This window comes from Miscanthus floridulus, chromosome 4 (genome assembly GCF_019320115.1).
Source record: "Miscanthus floridulus cultivar M001 chromosome 4, ASM1932011v1, whole genome shotgun sequence".
NCBI lineage: Eukaryota > Viridiplantae > Streptophyta > Magnoliopsida > Poales > Poaceae > Miscanthus > Miscanthus floridulus.
Genome location: NC_089583.1, coordinates 85,787,782 through 85,802,195, shown reverse-complemented (window position 1 = coordinate 85,802,195; position 14,414 = coordinate 85,787,782). Strand labels below are relative to the sequence as shown.

Sequence of the window (14,414 nt, the reverse complement as noted above, 5' to 3'; positions counted from 1 at the left end):
TATCGTAAAGAGACCGAACACACGGGCGCAAACAAATGACGAGTCACCTTCGGTTGCAAAAACCACGGGCGGACACCAAAGTTCCAATAACAACCCGCCTCCACGGCACAACGATTGCAGGAGCAACAAATCACAAAAAGCCTTTGCAGGAGTGTCTCACTCCTCCAAAAGTTCAGGGCTACTATCGGATATCTATACCCGGGTATCCGAGCCAAAGGATTAATGAGCATCACGTCGGCTCATTCAATGGTTAAGGACGCAATTGTGGCCTCGTCTGACCCCTAGGGGGCCGAGCCACGCCCCGTCCAACCCCAAGGCGTGGGCTCCGACTCGATGACAAGGTTTTCGCCTCGTCTGACCCCAAGGCGAGGGCTCTGACTCCTCTAACCCTAGGGCGTGGGCTTCGACTCGTTCAGTCCCATGGGAGGGCTCCGCCTCGTCCGACCCCCGAGGGTCGAATTTCGCCTTACCCGTTCCCTAGGGTCGGATTTACTATCGGACAAAAGCAGTGGCCCTAGGGTGGGACCCGAACTGCTTCAACCACTACAGCGTGGAGGCACACACCTAGGAGCACGTCTCGGGTGTGTCCTGATGCGACTGGTGGTCGCATCAGGCCATGCTAGGAGACTCACGTTGCCCACCGCGTCAACAGGCCAGCATTATGCTGCCAACTCCCTGCCTGACCACCGTCCAACGTCAGTCGCCCGGCATCAGTTGACTGACACTGTACCACTAGCCCCCCGTATGACCTCTATCAGGGGACCCTTTGACCATTCTGTCCGTTCGGATGGGATGGAAGACAAGAACGGCGCACGACGCCCGCACATATGCTGCAGCGGCCAACAGGACCCCGGTGCGACACCGCTGCCACCACGATCTACAAGGTCGGCGGGATCCACGCGAAGAGGAGGACGTCACACCCCCGGGAGCCTTATTTCTCTTTCTTTTTCCCCTTCCCTTCTCTCGGTCTCTGGTATCCTGTTCTCTCCCCTTGGTCTATAAAAGGGAATGTAGGGCACCGTTCATAGGGAGATCGATCGACCGATAGATCAAGCAGTAGAAGCATCGAGCAATCGAACCACAGAGACTTAGGAGCTCCTCCCTCTCTCGCCAGTTTGTAACCCTCTACTACAAACTCAGTGCTGGTAACACGAGCAGCCCAAAAACTGAACGTAGGGACATTCAGTCCGAACCAGTATAATCCTTGTGTCATCTTAGCACATCATCTGGGTCAGACGCGAAATATACAAATTTACTAGTTGGTGGCAACTCGAAACACCGACACACGCTATACAGATACAGATACAGATATAGAAACAGATACAGATATACATATAGATATAAATATAAATATAAATATAAATATAAATATAAATATAAATATAAATATAGAGATAGAGATAGAGAGGGGCATGCGTTATGGTAACACATGAGATGTTCTCTAACAAATAAAAAAATGTTAGAAAAGCCTTTACATGACCCAAAGCTCGACATAGAATAAGACTTTGACAAAAGGTACCATTTTTAGTAGTCTTAAGTCAACAAATCAACTGGTTCGAATTCTCACTTTTTTTTACTATATAAGTCTATAAAGATGAAATTGTAGACTTTTATGACACTTTTGAAATAAATACTCACATAACTTTCAAATACCAAACCTAACATGAAAATGGTAATGTATAGTCATTAGTCAAAGTTTCAAGTAGTTAACTTTGGATAATCCTAAAACATCACTAATTTCTAAATGGAGTAAGTATGCATATTTACTATGCAAGTGGTTTGATCGATTGGTGTTTAGAGTTGTATGCATATTTATAGTTGCTACTTGTTGAACTCTTGTGTTTTCAATGGCTATCTGCAACTTGCATCGGTCAAATGACGACGGCACAGAAAATACTATCACATTTATAGTATCAGGTGCAAAAGCAAGCACCCCCAACTAAGAAGGTGGTTCCTAGCACCCAAGCTCCAATGTGAAGCAACCTTGAAATCATACCTGCCGCTGGATATTCAACCCCCATATTCAAATCCACACCCGCATTATTTGGGGAGGGTATGAGTAGAAATAAATACCCATTTTGGTTTGGGTGTGGGTAGGATAATATCCACCTTATTCATTCAGTATTCATTTAGCCGTGCATGTACTCCACCTTCAGGCACGTGCAAACTCCCACTCAGTATGCACCGCGCTAATGCTTGTGCTACTTATCCGTTGGGTATTCAAAATCCATCGGGTATTATCCACTTTAGTACGCATGGGTATGGACAATAGGCGGGTGTGGGCATGGATGCCCGGTACCCTCACCAACGGCAGCTATACTTGAAATCAATCTCTCACAAATTGCACTACCTAGAAACAAACATTGTAGCTGCTCTTACCCGTGGAGGAATTTGTTAAGATGGAGCCCAAATTAGGGCAAGCATATATGACTGGGCACACTAAACTTCTAAGGATCAGGATTCTAGATAGGATCGTTTTTTGCCTGACAACATCAGATAATGATATCATAATCCTATCAGATTATACAAAATATATACTTATATATAACATTTGTAATATGTTGTAAAGGTTGTGAAGCCTATAATATCAATTTTGATTAATTTCAGGAATTTTGGTAGGTGGACCTATTCACATTATTCTCAATCCACCTTAACTTTAAATCGTTTAAATAGTAATTCATATCAATTGCTACGTAGGATCTAGGATCATGATCTTATTATGTTAGACGTATAGAGCTTTCGTGTAGGGTAGAAATATTTTAGGATATATGATATCGTTTCTACGCACATCAAAAGGTGAGGTTCTTTTTTTTTCCACATCTACTGACTAACAATGAAGAAAGGGCTTTCGACGTCGATGCCAAACTGTGTTTTCCCTGGTAGGATGCCCATGGAAAACTTTGCGATTGTGAGAAAAACAATCACGTCAATCTCTAGTTCAAACAATCTCCTAGTTTAACCAAACATTGAGCATGACCCAAGATTTCTAGACTTACTACCACTCCTTTATTGCTTGATATGCAAATCTTTGGACGTATTAATAACTGAGACTTATTATTCTGCCAAATCACTGATTGAATAATGATGGTTGCTCAAATCTTAGAGTAATAATACAACTGTACTCCACGTCACTAGTAGTCAATTAAACATTGCCGATTCCATCCCTTCCATGTTTGGAAGCATTATAGGACTACTACTAACTATTATCTGGACTAAAAAAAATGGCCTGCTAAATTCTAATTCTGCAACTCTCTCATCATCAAATCAAAAATGAAAATTCGAATTCTGCAATTCTCTGCGGTCAACAACAGTCCACAGCGCCATGAAACCATCAATCCACCTGCCAGTTCTGCCGGTCGCGCGAAGGCCGGGAACCAACGGGCAGCGCACAGCACCCTGTATAGTTTCCCGCGGTCCCTTCCGCCGTCCCCAGGCCATCGGACGGCCCACAGCAGCCGCGGGGGCACCCGATGCTTTGCATTGCGGCGCGCTCCCCTCGCCCTTGCGGCTGCCGCTCGCTCCGCGACGCGCCGAAAGGGAAAAAACAGCCGTTACTACCGCACTCCCCGCTGGGTGTCTCTGGCTCTGGCCTGCGCGCCCGCCGCGTTTCCACGCCACCCTTCTCTGGGCTGGAGGGAGAGCCCCGGAAACGGACGCCGACGCGCGGCAAGCGCCCCCCCCTCGCCGCCTTCCGGAGCCTTCCGCGCCTTCCGTTACTACTCCGGGGCCATCATAAGGGGGCGAGGTCGAGAGGGGGTCGCCCCGTCGATCCCTAAATCCCTTCCCCCCACCCATTCCTCTCCTCACCGCGGGCGGCGGCGGCGGCGGCTCGCGCTTGCGGGGGCCGGGTATATAAGGCTGCTGCTGTGCTCGACGAAGATCCGCTGAAGCGGGGTTGGACTCTGAGAGTCCGACCGAGCTTCCTCCGGGGATGGAGGTACCCAAGGCGGTGGCGCTTGTGGCCGCCCTGGCGTTCGTGGAGCTGGGAGCGCTGGCCACCAGGTGGCTGCAGCGCATGGAGGCGCGGAATGAGGAGGTACGCCGCCTCGCGTTGCTCGCGGCGGCGGAAGAGGAGACCATCGAGAAGGAGGCGGCGGCCTACTACTATGGCCAGTACGGCGGGTTCGTGCGCGCGCCCGACTTGCCGGAGGTACCTTCGCTGTGGACGACGGCGCAGGAGGTGGCTCCTGCGCCACTGTGGACGATGCAGGCGCAGGAGGTGGCCCCTGCGCCGCTGTGGACGACGCAGGCGCAGGAGGTGGCCCCTGCGCCGAAGGAGGTGGAGGCTGAGGCGGCGGTTGCGGCCTCCCCTCCGGTGGGGAAGGGCGTCTGTGCGATGTGCTCCAAGCCAACGACGCTCCGGTGCAAGCGATGCAAGAGTGTCAAGTACTGGTCAGTGAGCTCTCGTCCTGCTCTTGATGAAATTCTTGTTTCCTCTTTGATTCATACGTTGCTGCATTGCGCGACGGGCGCTTGATTGTTGCACTAGGGAGTTTTGGTGCTTTGTAGGGGTTGGTACTTAGTATAGTGTCAGTGGACTTATAGTGTGAATTGTTTGTTTTCCCCTAATCATTTTTTTTTGTCCCAAGCGTGTCAGGCTAGTGGCTTACCCCCGACTGCTTATTGTTTCACAAGTTATTTGCTCAGCAAGGATAGGCCGAGGGCAGCATTGCCTCTCTGATACTTGTGTTAGAATTTCTTAAGATAACCTTACTATTTCATCAGTTATTTCATTTCCGAGTGCCTACTTTGGCCCAGCGGAGTTTGAACGTGGATGCTGCTTTCAGATAAAAGTTACATTAGAATTGGCATGCATTAGCAGAATTTTGGCTTGATTTATCGAGTAGCGATTCCCACATTTTGGAAGTTTACGCTGGACAGGTGGTTCAATTCTTGTCTATATTTCTGTACAAGTTCAACAATTCAGCCATTCTACAAAATGACGAGTTAACATTCAAAACCAGTTTCTAGGCAGTTGAGGCTGCCTTTTTTGTCTGTCTATATGTTGCATTGATCTATGCTTCGACATTTTGGGGCTTGCAAAGTATTAAGCATGGGTAATTTGAGTTATGCCTAGGTAGTTGTATTTCTCTTCGATTACACTGTCAGTTTTTGTTTGGCAAGACATCTGTGTGATTTTGAGGGTCGGATTACTTATATTTTAGCCAATGTCAACTGTCAATTTGTCCCATTATGAAGTTGGATTTTAATGGAAGACCTTCTTTTCCACCTTTATAGGAGTACCTTGCATGCTACTAGTTCTCCAACTGCCCGAAACAGATATGTGATGCATGGGTCTCCAATGTCTTAAGAATTGCATTTTTTATTTGTTTTTCATTTTAAAAAGGCTTAGGTTGGAGCGTATCAAATGAAACATTGATTTTTTTTCAGGTTATTTTTGAGTTACTATATTTCTTGAGGAGCAAAATTTCTCTATTTTTCCGGGTTATGTTTGTCTTACAATATTTCTTGTGTTACTATAAGGTGAAGCCTAGGTAATTTATGTTCGCAAGTTCACTATAGCGATTGGTGCTTGCACAAATTGTTCTCGTCATTGAACTGTGGTGCTTATCACTATAGCGATTGGTGTCAGTTTTATGCTGGACAGATGATTTGATCATTGTACATTTTTGTAGTCAAGTTCGACATTTCAGGCAATCTGTACAATCAGGAACGTGTTGTTTCAAAATCTGTTACTAGGAATTACCTTTTATTCTGTCAGTGTTGGCGTGTTGCATTGATGAGCACTTCGACATTATGGGATTAAATAGGATTTAGTATGACTGATTTGATTATGCAGGCAGTTTCATGTCTCCTTCAGATTAGTCAAATAAAATCTCAGAGAGACAATCTTCAAATATGCTGCCAACTTTTGTTTGTTGATAATCTATGATATGTTATATTTAGCCAATATCAACTGCCGATATGTCAAGTAATGAAGTTATATTCGTGACCTCTGTTTGAATCCCTATTTCAATAGGAGACCTCACTTTTCCACCTTTAGTACCTTGGGTGCTACTTTAATTCTCCAGTGCTCTGAATAGAGAATGCAAAATAAATGCATGGACATTCAATGTCTTAAGAGCCATGTTTTTTTTTCATTGTGCGTTTTTATTCAAGCAAAATTTCACTATAGTGTGTTGCTTTAAGATGGTGGCAATTTATGTTCGCAAATTTCCAATAGTGATTAGTGCATGTACAAATTGTTCTCAACATTGAGCTGTGATGCTTATATTAACAATACTTCCATTGAAAGCTATACCCAGCTGCTTGACTAAACGTGAAACCTACCTCTTTAAACTATAATACCGGTGACGTGGATGATTGTAAATTTTACAGATGAAAATAGCTCCAGACTCAGAAGCTCCTGTTTTTGAAACCAGCTCTCTTAGGCATTAGGACTTCTGTTTCACAAATTTGATGCATTCCTCTCTATAATGTAACATACATTATACGGCATCAGGTCTAAGATCGTTAATTCAAAAGGGTACATCTGTAACTTCTTTTTTATGTGTGGAATCAGAGAGCTCTATTGTGTGAATTGTTTTACTTCAGTAACTTCCTTCTTGCAGGTTTGTACTTATTTCCACTCTTTTAAGTAACTTCCTTCTTGTTCAGTTGCAGCACCGTCAAATGCCAAATAGATCACTGGAGAAATGGTCACAACGATGAATGCCATCCTCTAGGTCATGGTGCCACACGAGATGATACACCTAAAAATGTGATGGCTGGAACAGAGCTTAAGGATATGCCATTTGAGGCATCCACTACCTACGAAAAATGTGATGGCAATAAAGATATGCTTTATTCTCATTTTACGGGGAAGGCAGGAATCTGTTGATTTTTCAAGGCTTTCAACTTCAAGTGAAATTTGCAAAGGTCATGACGGCGCTGTTCGTGAAAACTGTTGTCTTACTGCTCATGACCAGCGTGCTGGGTTGGAACCTGAACCGGAGCAATCCAACAAGCAAGCTTTTGGTTCAGAAAACCATGAAAGCTTAAGAAATTTGCCATGCATGCCAGTTGTCGACAAAGTTCCTTCCACTCACAGCGGTGCATATTGTTTGGCAAGTAACCCACTTAAAAGAGAAGATAATCCTCCTGGTCCCTGTGCTAGGTCAGAGAGCTCAGGTGTGATGCCAAATTATCCATCAACAGATAAGAATTATGCCAGACAACAAACAACTCCAAAAGCTGCGAGGAATTATCCAACAGAATCGGTAAACAGAACTGGGCAGCTCAAATAATCACTAACATATACCTCTATACAATCATATTGCCTAATGATTATCCAAATTTCTCAGACGCTTTTTGCCTACAAACGTTTTGTTGAGCTCTACAGCTTCAACAAGTTGGAATTGCACCTGTTTGGTCTTTACAACCTTGGGAATAGGTAAGTGATTGATGGATCAGTTATTATTGCATATATGAACCATATTATTTGAGATGTAAAGCCTAACTGAGGTGTGCCCCAATTCCTTTCTACCTTTCTACACATATGCTATATGAAAATGAACATACTTGTACTTCTATGCCTCATTTGGAGATTGTTAATATCTGCATTACTTCTGTAATGTTTCCTTAAAACACACTCTGAAACTATTTAATTTGCTTCTTCCATTAAAGTTTGAATGCTGGAATTTTTTAACTATATTTTCTCGAACACATTTCATAAACTTCATTGATGTGTTAATCCATGAGCTGGGCCATTTATCACTTTATACTGTTGTACTTTTCATGTACTTCACTTATTGATGTGCTTCATGTATTCATTGAATATGCATTCTATTCTATATGAACTGTGGGATTCAAATGAATACAAATGAGAAGAAATGAATGAGATGGTGTTGCTGGCTTTAAAGTGCATTTAATGTCAATGTTTGCATATTCCTAGGTTTTGATTGATCTCATTGCATTAGGAATGGAGCCCATTAACATTTGTATAGCACAAGATAATAATATAGTTATTGAATCTGAACACACAATATAAACTTAAGGAACATAACCAACCTGGTAGTGCTTCTAGTGCAGGAAACACATCAGGCCATGCAGACTGCAGCTCTGCACATCAGTCAGTAATGCTTGAGTTTCCTTGTAAGCTGTATTAATATGAATATGGTTTTATGAATTTGATGTTATCTTAACGTAATTATATCTGTAGCAATGCTTCCTCCACTGTAGCATGGATAAATAGATTGCGGAAGATACATGACTCTAATTTTCTTTCAGAAAGATTCCATGTAATATAATTTTACAATGACGATAGTTCTATCACGGCACTCTGTTCTACTAGTAACTTGTGTTTGTGTATGATTGTACACCATTGGCTGCAATATGATTGTTCCCTACTGAATCCCAAATACCCATGGGAGCTAGCAAATTACACTATACAAATGTTAACACTCCTTTTTTTTCTCAAACACACGTTTAACACGCTTTCATTCAAACTGTTTTCACAAGGATGGTTTAAATCATATTAGGCAATTATTATGGAGAAACTGACACCAGAAACACTGATGAAAATCAAACTATCCACATGGGATTGGCACCGGGGGATTAGGATGTTCAAACTGATGCTTCCACAATAATTTATAGTTTAAAGTTTTGAGCCAAAGCAGCTTGGGGATTGAGTTCCAACATGTGTTCTGCATGACACTAGTTTCCAGGCTTCTGTGATAGGCACACTTTATATTCTTTTCTCCCTGTGTTGATTTAAAATTTTGTTCTCCAAAAAAAATCAACTGGTGTCTCTTCTCAGGAGATTGTATATTGTTTGCATTATGTCTAACGAATTATACTGCATCACAGTACTAAACATGTTATAGTAACAAATTTATAATTGAACATGTTAGGACCCTTTATTAAATGGAAATGGTTTGTGGAATTTTAGCGTGGCACTTAATGCTGTTTTCTTTGTCTAACATTTCTACCTTTGTTTCTTTTGCAGCTGCTATGCAAATGCTGTTCTTCAGTGCTTGGCATTTACCCGGCCACTTACGGCATATCTTTTGGAAGGATATCATTCACAAAATTGTAATTTATACTTAACCTGCATTTTATTTGTTACATTCTGTTCTTTGGTTAATAATGTAGCACTTTTGTATTTTTGTAGGTTCTAAAACTGAATGGTGCTTCATGTGTGAGTTGGAAAAGGTCTTGATAGAGGGCAAACATGGAAAATCTCCAGTATCACCTACTGGAATACTATGTCATTTGAATGAGATTGGGGTCAGTTTTGGCCAGGGCAGTGAGGAGGATGCCCATGAATTTCTAAGGTGAGATTTTCTTTTTCACTTAACTGCCTAGGTCACATAGTCAGCATCCAAAATGTGCATGAGAATAGTGATGGCTGATCATGTTACGCTTATTATATTGAATTATTGATGACATTTCACATAATGTCGTTGATTGCATACCTAATCCATGAAAAACTCAGTTGATTTGTTCATGCATAGCACATGGAAAGATTATTTTACCTACTAATATACTATAACTGGGCAACCCTTAAGAGGTATTTTACCAAACATTACTGTTGTTTTCCTGGTCAGTATACTCTTGTGACCTTTGAACAACAAATATTACACACCTGTTTATTGATTGTTGATTTTTTGGTTGCAAAACATATAATATCACTGTGACCGAGAGTATTCTCTAGGGCTATTTATTGAAACTAGAACTGATGTATTCCTTAGCAGCATACTCTGTTCCCTTTGGAAAGGGAACTCTTCATCTTTAATTTTCTTCCCTATAATTTAGTATCTGACTATCTGCAACCGCACCTAAAATTATGAGCACTGATGAATACTCTGTGTCAATACGTGCACTTGCTGTTTTGCTAACAGGCACATTTGCTAAGTTGGTTATCACACTAGTTCAGATGCTAAAAACTATTGCTGTTCTTTCAGATATTAGATGGACAATCGAAAACTTACACAACTTATGGAGCACATTTATTCTTTACTGTAAATTTAAACATGAAATGACAACAGAGCACAAATTACCAATTTTTTGGGTTAGTGCTGATGGTGTCATCAATGATATGCTAGTCTGTGTACGTACTTCATACATGTGGATATTCAGTCTTTGCACTGCCAACGTGCTATACAAGGTTTTGCTGTTTGACAAACCAATCATGAATGTCTATGACAACATTGCATTATGAAGGAGGCAGGGACAGATGGTGTTAGTTCTTAGTTGGCACAGTAGGTGTGTATCCAGTGCAGAGAGCTCCCGCTCTGTGCGGGGTCTAGGGAAGGGTGTCAGTAGCAAGCCTTACCCTCGTCTGTGCAATACGAGGAGACCGCGACTCGAACCCGGGACCTTCTGGTCACAGGCGGTAAGACTCTACCGCTTGCACCAGGCCCACCCTTCTTAGTTGGCACGGTAGGTAAATAAATAAAATATCCTGTTGATTGGGAACGGCCTGGCTGACCGAGTGGTTAGTGCAGGCTCCGTACCTCCCCCCTGGGGTGGTCAGAGTTTGAGTCCCAAGGGACTCACTCTTTATTTGTGGCTTCGGCCGCAGTGACCAGGGGAAAAAAAAACTCCCTCGTCTACCCCACATCCAAAGCACATGTTTGTGGCCAACTCATCTCATGGAGCTGCGGTGCCGTTGTGTATGGGTGGGGTAGGGGTTCGGGGGTTTTCTCGATCTGCGTGAGAAGATCTTCTTCTTAAGCCGGAATACCTGGGGGCTGTCTAGCCACCGCGGATCGAGTTTTTTAAAATATCCTATTGATTGTAAATTGTAAACTGATCTAGCCATACAATAATGTAGCCCTTCTGTAGCAAATACAGTCGTGAATCTTTCATAACAAATATATTATGCTCATAAGTTAGGGAATTCTCTGTCGGGATGGAATGCTGTGATATGGTTGGTTTATTCTTACTAGCATATATGCTCTCGTCATTTACATGGCTCCTGCAACACCCACCCCCACCCCTCCTGCAACACCCACCCCCACCCCTATGCCCATATCTGTTCAATGGCACTATAGTATGTTGATTGCATTATATAGGCCAAGTGTCATGGAAATGTCTTTTCTACATCCGTAGGTATCTTATTATTTCATGACTACACAGTTGCCCCCCCTCCAAAAAAAAAAAAACTAAATTTCAAATGGAATGTTCTGTTTGGGTTTATAACAATTGCAACCCTGGAACTATTTTGGTCTCTATTTATAACAAAACTGTTTGCTAGTTTGCTGATAGCAAATGATTGATCCAAAACATCCCATTAGTTGGTTTTGTTGAATGATTTGGTCAGATCTTCCCACTAGGAATAATGTTTCATGAAACTGCTCTGAGTGATAAGTTTTAACAGGTATGCAATTGATAAGATGCAATCTGCTAGCATGAAGGAAGCCAAGAAAAATGGTATCCAGCAGCTAGCTGAAGAAACAACTCTGGTGCAGTTTATATTTGGGGGTTATCTGCGATCTAAGGTTTTCTTCATGCAGACCACTCAGCCTTTCCATGCCCTACATATTTCTACTGGAGCATTGAATATCTAATGAAAATGCACATTTATATTATTTTTTAACCATTTGTTTTTTTCCTAGATAAAATGCACAAAGTGTCAGGTCAGTTCAAAACAGAGTGAACGTATTTTGGATTTAACTGTTGAAATAGATGGGAATATCAGTACCCTTGACGGCGCACTTTGTCGGTTTACATCTTCAGAAGTTTTAGACGGTGATAATAGGTACCATTGTAGCAGGTTGGTCCCCTCCATAATTTTTTTTGCTTCTCTAAATGCTTACAGTGTGCACTTGTATTTTCATAATGTCGCTTGCATATATCACATTGCACGGTCAAGGGCCTTAATCAGCAACCGATCTTGAACCAAAGTATTGTCAATTTACTTCGCTTATTGTGGGGTTGAGTTTGGTTATCACTGGGTATCATTACTTGAGATTTATTTGAGAAATGAATACATTAGTTAGCACTGCCTACTCGTTTAATCTGCTTGGCCTAATGATACCTGACCTGATCCTTCTTTTGCTTCTATATACAATCTTCTTGAATTTATTTACTTTCACCAGATGCAATTCGTACGAGCGTGCCCAAAAGAAGTTGACTATATTAGAGGCCCCGAATATATTGACAATTGCACTAAAAAGATATCAGGTACCATTAACACTCTTAGGTTATTTCCTTCACTCTTGACGTATCATGCGCTATTGCTAATTTTTTGTGTCTGGGATGATATTTTCCTGTGTTAAGTTTGGATCAAAATTTATACATCATCATAGTGTTTATTTTCACTGCAAATCCTTTTTTTCCTTGAACAGTCTGGTGTTTTGGGCGAGACCAGCAAGGTTGTCAAGTTCCCAGAGCACTTAAATTTATCCCAGTATATGAGTAGAACAGATGATTCTAGTCCTGTATACAGCTTGTATGCTGTGGTTGTCCACCACAATGTTGCGAATGCAACTGTGTCTGGTCATTATGTATGTTATGTCAAGGATTCCCAAGGGAAGTGGCACGAGACGGACGATAACAAGGTAAACAATACTTTCTAAACTTGCTTAGTACAGTGTATTGCATACTGGAAGAATTTAAAATGATACCATGTTATAGCATCTATCAATTTTTTCCTTCAATAATTCCCTTTGCCTGCAATTGGTTTTTGATAATCATTGAAGGAATCTTGCATTGGAATCCTCATAAATTTTGATTCATTTTTGTATGAAAAAAAGGCTACTTGTCTGGATACAATTATTTGGTGATGTAAGAACGATAAGCCATGTGCCACTTGAACTAATTTTGTCTGTAGGTGAAACCTGTCTCTATCCAAAAAGTCCTGTCAAAATGTGCATACATGCTGCTTTATGCAAGGTAAATACTGTGTTGCTCTCAGTTATTACGACAACTTTATTGTCCTGCATCTCGTTGTATTGATTCTGTTGACCGTCCTAAATTATGTCGTGTTAATTCAAGCAGAATTTCACCGCGTGCCCCAACCGCTGCAAGGGGAGCAATGCTTAGTCAAGGAGCATCATCACGTACTAATAAACCCAAGCAGATGGCACGTTCAGGATCGTTTCCTTCGGGAGGAGGCAGGTACCGGAGCAGCAGGCACCAAGGTGGGCAATTGTCTAAGGATGATGCTGTGCACGACCTTACATACACATTGGGTGCATCTGATAGTTCATCATCGTACCCGGTACCACCGTCCTGCTTCAGTCGCAGCAACAGCTCCTCGCTGTTCAGCAGCTCTGATGCAGGGTCAAGCTGCACTTTCAGCAGCGACAGCACTGATAGTACAAGGAAATCCAGCATGGAGTATGACCACATATTTGGAGCCTCGGGCTACATGTGCCCGGTAAGCCCAGCGGTCATACCCGAGGAAGACAAGCTGAGTTACTTGCGGCAAAAGTCTAGCTGGAACCCTAGCTCTTCAGGTCATGACATGGATGGGGAGGCAGGTAAGTTTGCGCGGCAGTACCAGCGAAGGTATCATCAGTATCATGCTGCCAGAGGGGCTCGTGTAGACTCTGGTGGGGAGACCACATCCTTCTCTTACGCTGATCAAGGTAAATATCAGGGCAGTAGTAGTAGTCGTAACAGTAGTAGTTTCGGTAGTAGTAGCTGTAGATTAACAGAACAGCGGAGGAATACAGGGCCAGCGTTTTTTCTAGAAGGTCGACTAGGGAGAGGACTCTCCAAGTATTTTTATTTTACTGATATACAAGGGGGCTTGGGCTTGTAGAGAGAGATTAATTATTCATTCATCATGTATGATGATTACACCATTCAATTGCAATTGAAAAAATGGGGGGCGCGGTTCATACCGGGAGTTGTGCGTCTCGTTTATAGGATCCTTTGGTTGGCATCTGTAGCAAAGTACTCTAACCTGTCAAGGTCGGGCAAAATTCTTTTTCCTTTTTTTTTTTTGGCCAAATGGTTTTGAGAAAAGGAGCAGCAGTAGTGTTCGAGTTTCTCAACGTCTTCAGCGAATGTGATTCTCTGACCCTGTGCAGATCGGGAGAAAGAAAAGATAAATTCAGAGAACCGTGACAAAAAAAAATGCCGAAGTGTGCTTTTTTGTCACTGTCGGCCTTTATTTCTGTCGTGTTGTAAACGGTTGGATTAAATACATTTGGAAGGCGCTGAACATGTTGAGCACTATCTGACTTTATTTCTTGACTTGAAATTTGGGCAAAAAAAAAAAAAAAAGAAGAAGAGTCAGTATATTGCACAACGTTGCAGGTTCAGGGGATTTGCACTAGGTACTGATTAATCACCCCCAAAGAAACTCGTATTTCTCTGCTACCGTCGTGATCTCCTTCAGTTTAGGTCAGGTCTGCATGTTGATTGAACCTATAGGAACGAGGATCATCACTATCAGCCCATCAGTGAAACCTTTCACTAGCTGGGCTTGACTGTATACAAACCTGTTCAGCCCGACT

The 14,414-nt window shown here is 42.4% G+C and overlaps 1 pseudogene; it reads left to right on the top strand.

The window, feature by feature from the left end:
- The first annotated feature begins 3,557 nt into the window (after positions 1-3,557).
- Positions 3,558-13,791, top strand: LOC136551951 (ubiquitin carboxyl-terminal hydrolase 17-like; annotated as a pseudogene).
- The last annotated feature ends 623 nt before the right edge of the window (positions 13,792-14,414 follow it).